The sequence below is a fragment of the Hordeum vulgare genome, chromosome 7H, assembly GCF_904849725.1.
Source record: "Hordeum vulgare subsp. vulgare chromosome 7H, MorexV3_pseudomolecules_assembly, whole genome shotgun sequence".
NCBI classification, from domain to species: domain Eukaryota; kingdom Viridiplantae; phylum Streptophyta; class Magnoliopsida; order Poales; family Poaceae; genus Hordeum; species Hordeum vulgare.
The window spans coordinates 38118600-38130129 of NC_058524.1; positions in this window are offsets into that span (position 1 = coordinate 38118600).

The following is an 11530-nucleotide window of genomic DNA, read 5'->3' on the forward strand; positions in this document are numbered from 1 at the left end:
GCCAGTTTATGCAAGGGCTCATGGATCAGTTCCAAAGGCCGAACATGAACCAACCACAAGGCGTGACACTGCAAGACTTCTGCCGTCTCAACCCTGCGATCTACCGCAGCTCAACTCAGCCTCTTGATGCTGATGACTGGCTCCGTGACATTTCTTATGAGCTAGAGTCTGCCAATGTGCCCCTGGCGAGCTATGTCAACTTTGCTGCCTACTTTCTGAAGGGTCCCGCTGCTCAATGGTGGGACAGCCACAGGCGCACTCAGCCCGATGGAACTATCATCACTTGGGCAGAGTTCAAGGCTGCTTTCCGTGCTCGATACATTCCCCAGGGAATCATGGACCGGAAGAAGCGTGAGTTCCGCAACTTGGTCCAGGGCAACAAGACTGTGGATGCTTATCAGCGGGAATTTCTGGAATTATCTCGCTATGCTGAAGAAGACATTGCGACTGATGCACGCAGGCAGGAGAAGTTCCGTGAAGGCCTCCACCCTGATATCAAGCTGACACTCCTCGTTCAGGACTATGCTGATTTCGCCACCCTCGTGAACAAGGCTATTCAGGTTGAGACTGGTCTGCAGGAATACAAAGATAGCAGCAAGCGCAACCGTGACATGGGCTCATCTTCGGGCTCATCTGCACAGAAGCGGAAGATCTGGATTCCCAACAACATGTACCATGCACCTGCTCCTACTCCGAGGCCGTCCTATGCTGCACCTCGCCTGCCTCCTCCACCACCTAGGCAGCCGAGGCTCCCAGCTCCACCGCCTCGAGTTCCTCCTTCCCGTCCTGAGGACGGGCTGTGCTTCAAGTGTGGCCGTCCAGGTCACCGTGCTAGAGACTGCAGGCAGAATCAGAATCAGCTGGCACTTCCCGCAACTGGCCGTGGCAACAACCAGAACCGCAACTTCAACACTAAGCCTGCTTATGTTCGTGGTCAGGCCAACAACATTGATATGGGTCAAGCTCAAGACCAGCCTGCTACCGTGATGGGTACACTTCTCGTTAACTCAGTACCTGCTTCTGTATTGTTTGATACAGGAGCATCGCATTCCTTTATGTCGGAAAATTTTGCATACATGCATGACATTAGGAGCGAAGAGATGAACCTCCCGATAGTGGTAAACACCCCTGGGGGGAATGTCGAACCTCTGTGGTTTGCCCCCATGTTCCAGTTGAAATTGAAGGATTAGAATTCCTTGCCAACCCCATCCTACTAAAGTCATCCAACATTGATCTCATATTGGGGATGGACTGGTTGAAAGCTCATACGGCATCGATCGTTTGTGCCACCAAAACCGTCCACCTCCTACACCCTTCAGATGAACTAGTAAGCTACCAGGCTCATCTCGTCCGTAATGCTGAGGCACGGCTGTATGCCTTGAATGCATTAAATGCGTCGCCTCTTGAAGGGATTGAAAACATTCCAGTGGTCCGAGAGTTCCAAGATGTCTTTCCAGAAGAACTTCCGGGGATTCCCCCTGCTCGAGCTGTCGAGTTTGTCATTGACTTGGTACCCGGTACCACTCCTATTGCCAAGCGTCCTTATAAAATGCCACCACATGAACTCCTTGAACTTAAGCAAGAAATTGACAACTCGCTCCGTCTGGGTTTCATCCGTCCGAGTTCCTCTGCTTGGGGAGCACCTTCTCTCTTTGTTAAGAAGAAGGATGGGACAAATCGATTGGTTCAAGACTATCGTCCTATCAACCAGGCCACTATTCAAAACAAATATCCCCTCCCTCGGATAAATGATTTGTATGATCAACTTGCTGGTTCCACCGTTTTCTCTAAGCTCGACCTGAGATTGGGATACCACCAGATCCGTGTTCGCAAGGAGGATATTCCAAAGACCGACTTTGTTACTCGATATGGATCATACGAGTACACCGTCATGTCCTTCGGCTTAACCAATGCACCGGCAACCTTCTCTCGACTGATGAATTATATATTTATGGACTACCTCGACAAATTTGTCGTGGTATATCTGGATGATATTCTGGTGTTTTCAAAGAACAAAGAAGAGCATGCTGAACATCTTCGTCTTGTACTGGATAAGCTTCGGGAGCATAAACTCTATGCGAAGTATTCCAAATGTGAGTTCTGGCTAGACGAAGTGACTTACCTTGGTCATGTGATTTCCAAGGATGGTATTGCGGTCAACCCCGAACGAATTCAAGCTATTCTTGATTGGACTCCCCCGAAGAATGTCAAGCAAGTCAGAAGTTTTCTCGGACTCGCCAGCTATTGCCGTCGATTCGTCGAGAACTTCTCCAAGATTGCGAAGCCCTTAACCAACCTGCTTCACAAAGGTGTTAAGTATGAATGGACTGATAAATGTCAGGAAAGTTTCCAGGCACTCAAGGACAAACTAACGTCCGCTCCAGTACTTGCTCCTCCAGATACGAAAAGGGATTTCGTCATATACTGTGATGCTTCCCGTCAAGGAATAGGTTGTGTCCTAATGCAGGATCGCAAGGTGATCGCTTATGCTTCACGTCAACTGCGTGCTCATGAAGAGAACTACCCAGTTCATGATCTCGAGCTTGCCGCAGTCATTCATGCATTGAAGGAATGGCGACAATACCTTGTCGGTAATCGCTGTGAAATCTACACCGACCATCAAAGTCTGAAGTACTTGTTCACTCAACCGGAGCTGAACCTGCGTCAACAAAGATGGATGGAGCGTATAGCAGATTTTGACTGTAGTATATCATATACCCCTGGCAAGGCTAATGTAATGGCTGATGCCTTAAGTCGCAAGTCATACTGCAACCACCTCCAGGTTCATGAGGTTCACGATCGTCTGCAAGAGGAATTCCGTAAGCTGAACCTCCACATTGTTCCTCAGGGTTACCTTGCTCCCCCTCCTGAAGAGTATCAAAAGATGAACCTTCGTGTTGTTAATCAGGGTTCCCTCAGTAACCTAGTGGTTGAACCAGATCTTGTGAGCTCCATAAAGAATATACAGAACTTTGACGATGATGTCGACAGGATTAAGAGCTATATTGCAAAGGGTAAACCCTCCTTTTTCACTGTTGATGAAGGTGGCGCCTTGTATTTCAAGGGTCGCCTATTCGTCCCAAATAAGAAGGAAAATCTCAGGATGACTGGGAAGGTGATGGAAGAAGCTCATGACACACCATTGTCTATTCACCCGGGTAGTACCAAGATGTACCAAGACATCCGGCAAAGATTCTGGTGGCCCAATATGAAACAAGACATTGCACGCTATGTGGCAGAATGTGATATATGCCGGCGTATCAAAGCAGAACACCAAAAGCCTGCTGGAACTCTGCAACCTATCTCTATTCCCGAGTGGAAATGGGATCACGTTGAAATGGACTTCGTCACTGGTTTTCCCAGGTCTCAGAAAGGTAATGATGCTATTCTTGTCGTCATTGATCGACTGTCCAAAGTTGCACATTTCCTGGCCGTCAAAGAGACGATTAATGCTAGTCAGCTGGCAGATCTTTATATGTCAAGAGTTGTTTCACTTCACGGTATTCCGTTGGTAATCAGTTCAGACCGTGGCAGCTTGTTTACTTCAAAATTCTGGGAAAGTTTTCAAAAGGCTATGGGGACTCATCTGTCCTTCAGCACTGCATTTCATCCTCAATCCCAGGGACAAGTTGAACGAGTCAATCAAATTCTCGAGGACATGCTTCGAGCTTGTGTCATTTCTTTCGGTAAGAAATGGGAGGAATCTCTCCCGTATGCCGAGTTCTCGTACAACAATAGCTATCAAGCTAGTCTGAAGATGGCCCCTTTCGAAGTATTGTACGGGCGAAGGTGTCGAACTCCTCTGAATTGGTCAGAAACTGGGGAACAATCACTCTTCGGTCCGGATATAATTCAACATGCCGAAGATCAAGTCCGCACTATTCATGAGAATCTGAAGGCTGCTCAGTCTCGTCAGAAAAGTCAGTATGACCGTCATCATCAAGATATGGTCTATCAACCTGGCGAAAAGGCTTATCTTCGTGTTACACCAATGAGAGGTGCACACCGATTCGGAATCAAGGGCAAGTTAGCTCCTCGTTATATTGGTCCTTTCACTGTTCTCGAAAGGCGTGGAAGAGTGGCTTACCAATTGGAACTGCCGGCGAACCTTTCTCAGGTTCACAATGTCTTCCATGTTTCTCAGCTCCGTCGCTGCTTCAAGGACCCTATTCGAGCAGTGGATCACGATATGTTAGAGCTACAACAAGACCTCTCTTATAAAGAGCATCCGGTCCGCATTCTCGACCAAGCTGAACGTAAGACTCGTCGCAAGGTCACCAAGTTCCTTAAGGTGCAGTGGTCAAATCACTCTGAAGATGAAGCCACTTGGGAACGCGAGGATCATCTTCGTGATGAATACCCCGGGCTCTTTCCCTCTACCTCTTAATTCTCGGGACGAGAATTCTTGTTAGTAGGGGAGAATTGTGACATCCTCGACTTTTGCTACACTAGTGATTGTAATTAAGCTACAGTGATCGACCGCTAATGATGCCACGTCATCGAATTCCCATCTCAGACCCGCGTTGATTCGCGTCTGTCCGGATTAAAAGATTTGGAAACAAAAGAAGAGTACCTTATAAGTTCATTACGAATATTAAAAGAATGGGGATATGAAAGATAGGATTAAAAGTACGTATAATAATTTGTAAAAGAAGATATAATATGAGAAAGTGTTTCAAAAGAAAAATTCAAATAGTAAATTAATTAATAAAAGGAAGAAAAGAAAACTGAAAGAAAGGATTAATAAAAAGAAAAGGGAAAAGAGAAAATAAAACAAAACAAATCAAAAAAAAAATGAAACAACCCCCCCCCCGTGGCCCAACTGGGCTCAAGGCCCAGCCGGCCACCTCCAGCGCCCCCTCCCGCCAAACCCTAGCGAGAGGCCCCCCTCCCCCTCGCTACTCCCTCCCTTTCCCACGCCGCCGCCACTCCCCTCCCCTCGCGGCCCCTCCCCACCCCACCGACACGTTCCCCCCTCTCTGCCCCTCTCGCCTCCCCCCACGTCGCCCCTCTCCCCCAGATCTCTCCCCTGCCGAGCCCCCCCTCCTCTCCCAACTCCCACGTCGCCTCCTCCTCCTACCTCCCGTCGACCCTCCCGCCGGCAGCCCCCCCCGACGGCCACCCCTCCCCGCCGGCAGCCCTCTACCCCGCCGGCCTCCTCCCTCCACCGCCTCCTCCTCCCCCACGGCCTCCTCCCCACCCCACGGCCCCCTTTCCTCCCCCGGTGGCCCCTCCCCTCGCCCCGCCGGCCGAGCCCCTCCTCCCCGCCGGCCGAGCCCCTCCCTCCTCGCCGGCGAGCCACCCACCCCGCCGGCAGGGGGCCCCGGTTGCCTCGGCCCCCCATCTCGGCGGCCGGCCCCTTTCGGGAGGTCCCTCTCCGGCGGCCCTCTCTACGGTGGCCGCCCCTCACCGCCGGCGGCTCCATCTCCGGGGGGCCCTCCTCACCGGGGTCCTCCTCACCGGCTCCTCCTCGCCGGCACGTCACCGTCACCGTCACCGCCTCCACGTCCGTCTCCACCGTCAAATACGTGCGAACTCCGGCTTCACCGGGCCGTCACGTCACCGTCGGTGAGCCCCTCCTCGGGCTCCTCCCACCTTACCGTTCTCCTCGACGTCACGGTTCCGTTCCGGCAAACGGGGCCTCGATCCGTCGACGGTGGACTCCGGTAGAAGGATTCGAAGTTGGTGTTCTTCTAGGTGGAGTTAGGGAGAGTTCTCTGTCTCTGTTAAGTTAACAGAGAGAGGGAGATGAGTGTTTTGAGAGAAAAAGAAATAAAAACAATTGATGTATTAGATGCCGTATGTATGTATGTATGTATGTATTCGATGCCCGTATTATGTATGTATTTGTGTATTTGGATATTTAGAGAAATACGGTATTTGCACGGATAGGTATCTAATAAAAATAAATGAGGAAATAACTTTAGGCCACTTACCGGTGGGGCCAATGCACCGCTGTCAATGACAGGGAGGCCCCACGCGATGATTAAAAATAATGTTTTTCTTAAATAAATAAATAAATAGATATTTAGCTAAAATAATTAATTAACATAATTAGAGTATGACACGTGGGTCCCTTGTTGAATTAATCTGATTAATAAATAATTAATCTTAAATAAAACTTGTGCCTATGACGTTCGGGACCCGCTGGTCAGTTGACCGGTCAAATGTGATGTCAACCTGACATCGCGATGATGTCATAATAGGATTTTACTAAATCTTTTAAATCTGTTTTTAATTCTTAAATAATTAATAAAACTTTAAAAATTAATATTAAATAATCCGTAAGTCAGATCGAAATAATTTCAACATGAAAGTTGATCAGCAGAGCGAGACGAACCCGGATGCACGGTCCATTCGTCTGTCACGCGTCCCTAGCATAGCAAACATGGAACTTTTCCATCGTTTCCGGTATAACCGGTAGTAGCCCGAGGCCCGGAAAATATCGTCAGGTATTCTTCCGACCCGCCTATGACGGATGTTGCTGCGTTAGCTCATGTCTAGCCTGCATATTTCCATGTCATGCTTTGTGTTGCATCAGTGCTATTATTTATTGTTTCTTCCCCCTCTTCTTACCGGTAGACCCCGAGACTGACGCTGCTGCCGGGTACATCTACGACCCTGCCGATCAGTCCTTTGCCGCAGAGCAGCAAGGCAAGCAAATTCCCCTTGATCATTCCTATATCGCCTATGTCTTTCTTCCTACTGCTTGCATTAGTATTTTGCTACTGTTGTAGTTAGCTCCTATATCTGATGCATAGCCTGTTTTTGATGAACTGCTACTTTCAGTCCTGTACCTTTAATATGCTTAGTATAGGTGGAGCAGTCATCCCCTCTGACCCCGTAGATCAGTTGCCCCGCTTGTATTTAAATCTCGATCTCTGATCGACGAGCCAGACCCGACACAGCACGTTCACCCCCCTTCGTTGTACGACGCTACAGGGATACTATCGGGTACCGAGGATGACACCTCGCTAAGTACTCCTGATGATATCTCTGTAGTATAGCTAGTCGGTCGTGGTTATCGAGGGTGATTCCTCTTTCACCATTCCCGATGACGTCTCTGTCGTGCCACCCTGCGAGTGTGGGACCCCCGAGGGTGATTCCTCTAAGCCCACCTTGACGGGTACATCGTTCGGGATCCAACGAGGGTGATACCTCGGATTCCCCCCGATGTTACGACCACACAGTTACTCGACCATGTTACTGGGATCTTTGGTGATTAGTTGTAAGACGGGTGGATTCCCGCGAGACTGTGTTGTTGGCCTAATCAAAATGCTAATGGATTTGGGTATTTGATCTGGGTTGGTCGGAGACCTTTTCGCACTAACCGGCTACGCGGGAAGAATTATGGGTACTCGGCGTCGCGGTATCAGCCGAAGCTTTTCAGATGCCAGCAGTGTAGCGGCGCGCGCCCGAGTGGTCCCGAGATGCATCGCGCTTGTGATTAAGGGATGCTAGGACTGACGTCGGCCGCCCACGCCATGTGCAGGAGCGTGAAGGGGAACTGGGCCCATGAACCCTTTGTGCTTAGGATTTAGACCGGCGGGCTGGCCTCTCTGATTAGTCTTAGGTGGGGCTGCGACGTGTCGATATTCCGAGGCCGGGCAGGACCCAGAAAAGTATGTCCGGCCAGAGTGTTATCGAGCGTGACGGGACATGTGGTGCACCCCTGCAGGGATGAAAATTAACTATTCGGATAGCCGTGTCCACGGTTACAGGACGACTTGGAGTTGTGCCCCGATCTTATACAACTACAATTGTTACTTAACTGGAATTAGTTTGCCTCGGGATTGCTTCCTCGCAGGGAGTCGAGGGAGGATCTTTAGGCGTGACCTCACTTTAATATTGCTGCAAGAATATGACTATTAATGTTTTACCCCTGTTCTATTCTCGTCTATTGCTGCAAGACCCTGAAGATGCTAGTCTTCGATAGGACTAGGCCTTCTCCCTCTATTCTCGCATTGCTGCAGTCAGTCCACATATAACCCCCCCTTCTTTGATACTGATGCATAATTAGAATAGTTCTGATGTAAGACTTGCGAGTACTTTGGATGAGTACTCACCGCTGCTTTGCTCCCCCTTGTTCCCTTGATCCGGTTGCTGCGACCAGATGATGAAGCCCAGGAGATGGAGGTCCCCGCCACCGACGACTGCTACCCCGACGGTGCCTACTACTACGTGGAGGCCGCTGATGATCAGGAGTAGTTAGGAGGTTCCCAGGCAGGAGGCCTCGCCTCGTTCGATCGTTGTATCTTTTGTGCTAGCCTTCTCTAAGGCACCCCTTGTTTTATGTATGTACTCAGATATTTGTTGCTTCCGCTGACTCGTGTGTTTATCGAGCTTTCGTATTCTAGCCCTCGAGGCCCCTGGCTTGTAATATGAAGCTGATGTTATTTTATTTGTGTCTAGAGTCGTGTTGTGATATCTCCCCGTGAGTCCTTGGATTTGATCGTACGCATTTGCGTGTATGATTAGCGTACGATTAAGCCGAGGGCGTCACAGTAACCCTCTCAACTTTCTCGTACATGCTATGTGGGTGAAATGATGATACCATGCCAACTTGGAACCTTTTCAGAGTTCATTTCAAATGCTTTTCAATTTCATGGTCTTATGGCTCATAATAATCAGTAAATGCATGAAAAATAACAAATGAAGTCAGAAAGGGTTGTAAATTGATGATGTGGCTTTGAATGGGGCATTTTGAACACAGAAAAACTATGGAGTTCAAATAAGTTCAAAAAAATGAAATCCCTTTGTAACAGACGAGTTTCCGTATGAAACCCTGATACTTCGAAAGAGATTGTCCGTTTTGTACACGAAGTGCATCGAGTTTTTGCCTTAACCCTCGCATGTTTCTCGCACATGCTATGTGGGTGAAATGATGATACCATGCCAACTTGGAACATTTTCAGCGTTCATTTCAAATGCTTTTCAATTTCATGGTCTTATAGCTCATAATAATCAGTAAATGCATGAAAATAACAAATGACGTCAGAACGGGTTGTAAATTGATGATGTGGCTTTGAATGGGGCATTTTGAACACAGAAAAACTATGGAGTTCAAATAAGTTCAAAAAAATGAAATCCCTTTGTAACAGACGAGTTTTCATATGAAACCGTGATACTTCGAAAGAGATTGTCCGTTTTGTACACGAAGTGCATCGAGTTTTTCCTTAACCCTCGCATGTTTCTCGCACATGCTATGTGGGTGAAATGATGATACCATGCCAACTTGGAACCTTTTCAGAGTTCATTTCAAATGCTTTTCAATTTCATGGTCTTATAGCTCATAATAATCAGTAAATGCATGAAAATAACAAATGACGTCAGAACGGGTTGTAAATTGATGATGTGGCTTTGAATGGGGCATTTTGAACACAGAAAAACTATGGAGTTCAAATAAGTTCAAAAAAATGAAATCCCTTTGTAACATATGAGTTTCCGTATGAAACCCTCATACTTCGAAAGAGATTGTCCGTTTTGTACACGAAGTGCATCGAGTTTTTGCCGTAACCCTCTCAACTTTCTCGCACATGCTATGTGGGTGAAATGATGATACCATGCCAACTTGGAACCTTTTCAGAGTTCATTTCAAATGCTTTTCAATTTCATGGTCTTATAGCTCATAATAATCAGTAAATGCATGAAAAATAACAAATGAAGTCAGAAAGGGTTGTAAATTGATGATGTGGCTTTGAATGGAGCATTTTGAACACAGAAAAACTATGGAGTTCAACTAAGTTCAAAAAAATGATATCCCTTTGTAACAGACGAGTTTTCGTATGAAACCGTGATACTTCGAAAGAGATTATCCGTTTTGTACACGAAGTGGATCCAGTTTGTGCCGTAACCCTCTCAACTTTCTCGCACATGCTATGTGGGTGAAATGATGATACCATGCCAACTTGGAACCTTTTCAGAGTTCATTTCAAATGCTTTTCAATTTCATGGTCTTATAGCTCATAATAATGAGTAAATGCATGAAAAATAACAAATGAAGTCAGAAAGGGTTGTAAATTGATGATGTGGCTTTGAATGGGGCATTTTGAACACAGAAAAACTATGGAGTTCAAATAAGTTCAAAAAAATGAAATCCCTTTGTAACAGACGAGTTTCCGTATGAAACCCTAATACTTTGAAAGAGATTGTCCGTTCTGTACACGAAGTGCATCGAGTTTTTGCCGTAACCCTCTCAACTTTCTCGCACATGCTATGTGGGTGAAATGATGATACCATGCGAACTTGGAACCTTTTCAGAGTTCATTTCAAATGCTTTTCAATTTCATGGTCTTATAGCTCATAATAATCAGTAAATAAATGAAAAATAACAAATGAAGTCAGAAAGGGTTGTAAATTGATGATGTGGCTTTGAATGGGGCATTTTGAACACAGAAAAACAATGGAGTTCAAATAAGTTCAAAAAAATGAAATCCCTTTGTAACAGACGAGTTTTCGTATGAAACGTGATACTTCGAAAGAGATTGTCCGTTCTGTACATGAAGTGGATCCAGTTTTTGCCGTAACCCTCTCAACTTTCTCGCACATTCTATGTGGGTGAAATGATGATACCATGCCAACTTGGAACCTTTTCCAGAGTTCATTTCAAATGCTTTTCAATTTCATGGTTTATAGCTCATAATAATCAGTAAATGCATGAAAAATAACAAATGAAGTCAGAAAGGGTTGTAAATTGATGATGTGGCTTTGAATGGGGCATTTTGAACACAGAAAAACTATGGACTTCAAATAAGTTCAAAAAAATGAAATCCCTTTGTAACAGACGAGTTTCCGTATGAAACCCTCATACTTCGAAAGAGATTGTCCGTTCTGTACACGAAGTGCATCGAGTTTTTGCCGTAACCCTCTCAACTTTCTCGTACATGCTATGTGGGTGAAATGATGATACCATGCCAACTTGGAACCTTTTCAGAGTTCATTTCAAATGCTTTTCAATTTCATGGTCTTATGGCTCATAATAATCAGTAAATGCATGAAAAATAACAAATGAAGTAAGAAAGGGTTGTAAATTGATGATGTGGCTTTGAATGGGGCATTTTGAACAGAGAAAAACTATGGAGTTCAAATAAGTTCAAAAAAATGAAATCCCTTTGTAACAGACGAGTTTCCGTATGAAACCCTGATACTTCGAAAGAGATTGTCCGTTTTGTACACGAAGTGCATCGAGTTTTTGCCTTAACCCTCGCATGTTTCTCGCACATGCTATGTGGGTGAAATGATGATACCATGCCAACTTGGAACCTTTTCAGAGTTCATTTCAAATGCTTTTCAATTTCATGGTCTTATAGCTCATAATAATCAGTAAATGCATGAAAATAACAAATGACGTCAGAACGGGTTGTAAATTGATGATGTGGCTTTGAATGGGGCATTTTGAACACAGAAAAACTATGGAGTTCAAATAAGTTCGAAAAAATGAAATCCCTTTGTAACAGACGAGTTTCCGTATGAAACCCTCATACTTCGAAAGAGATTGTCCGTTTTGTACACGAAGTGCATCGAGTTTTTG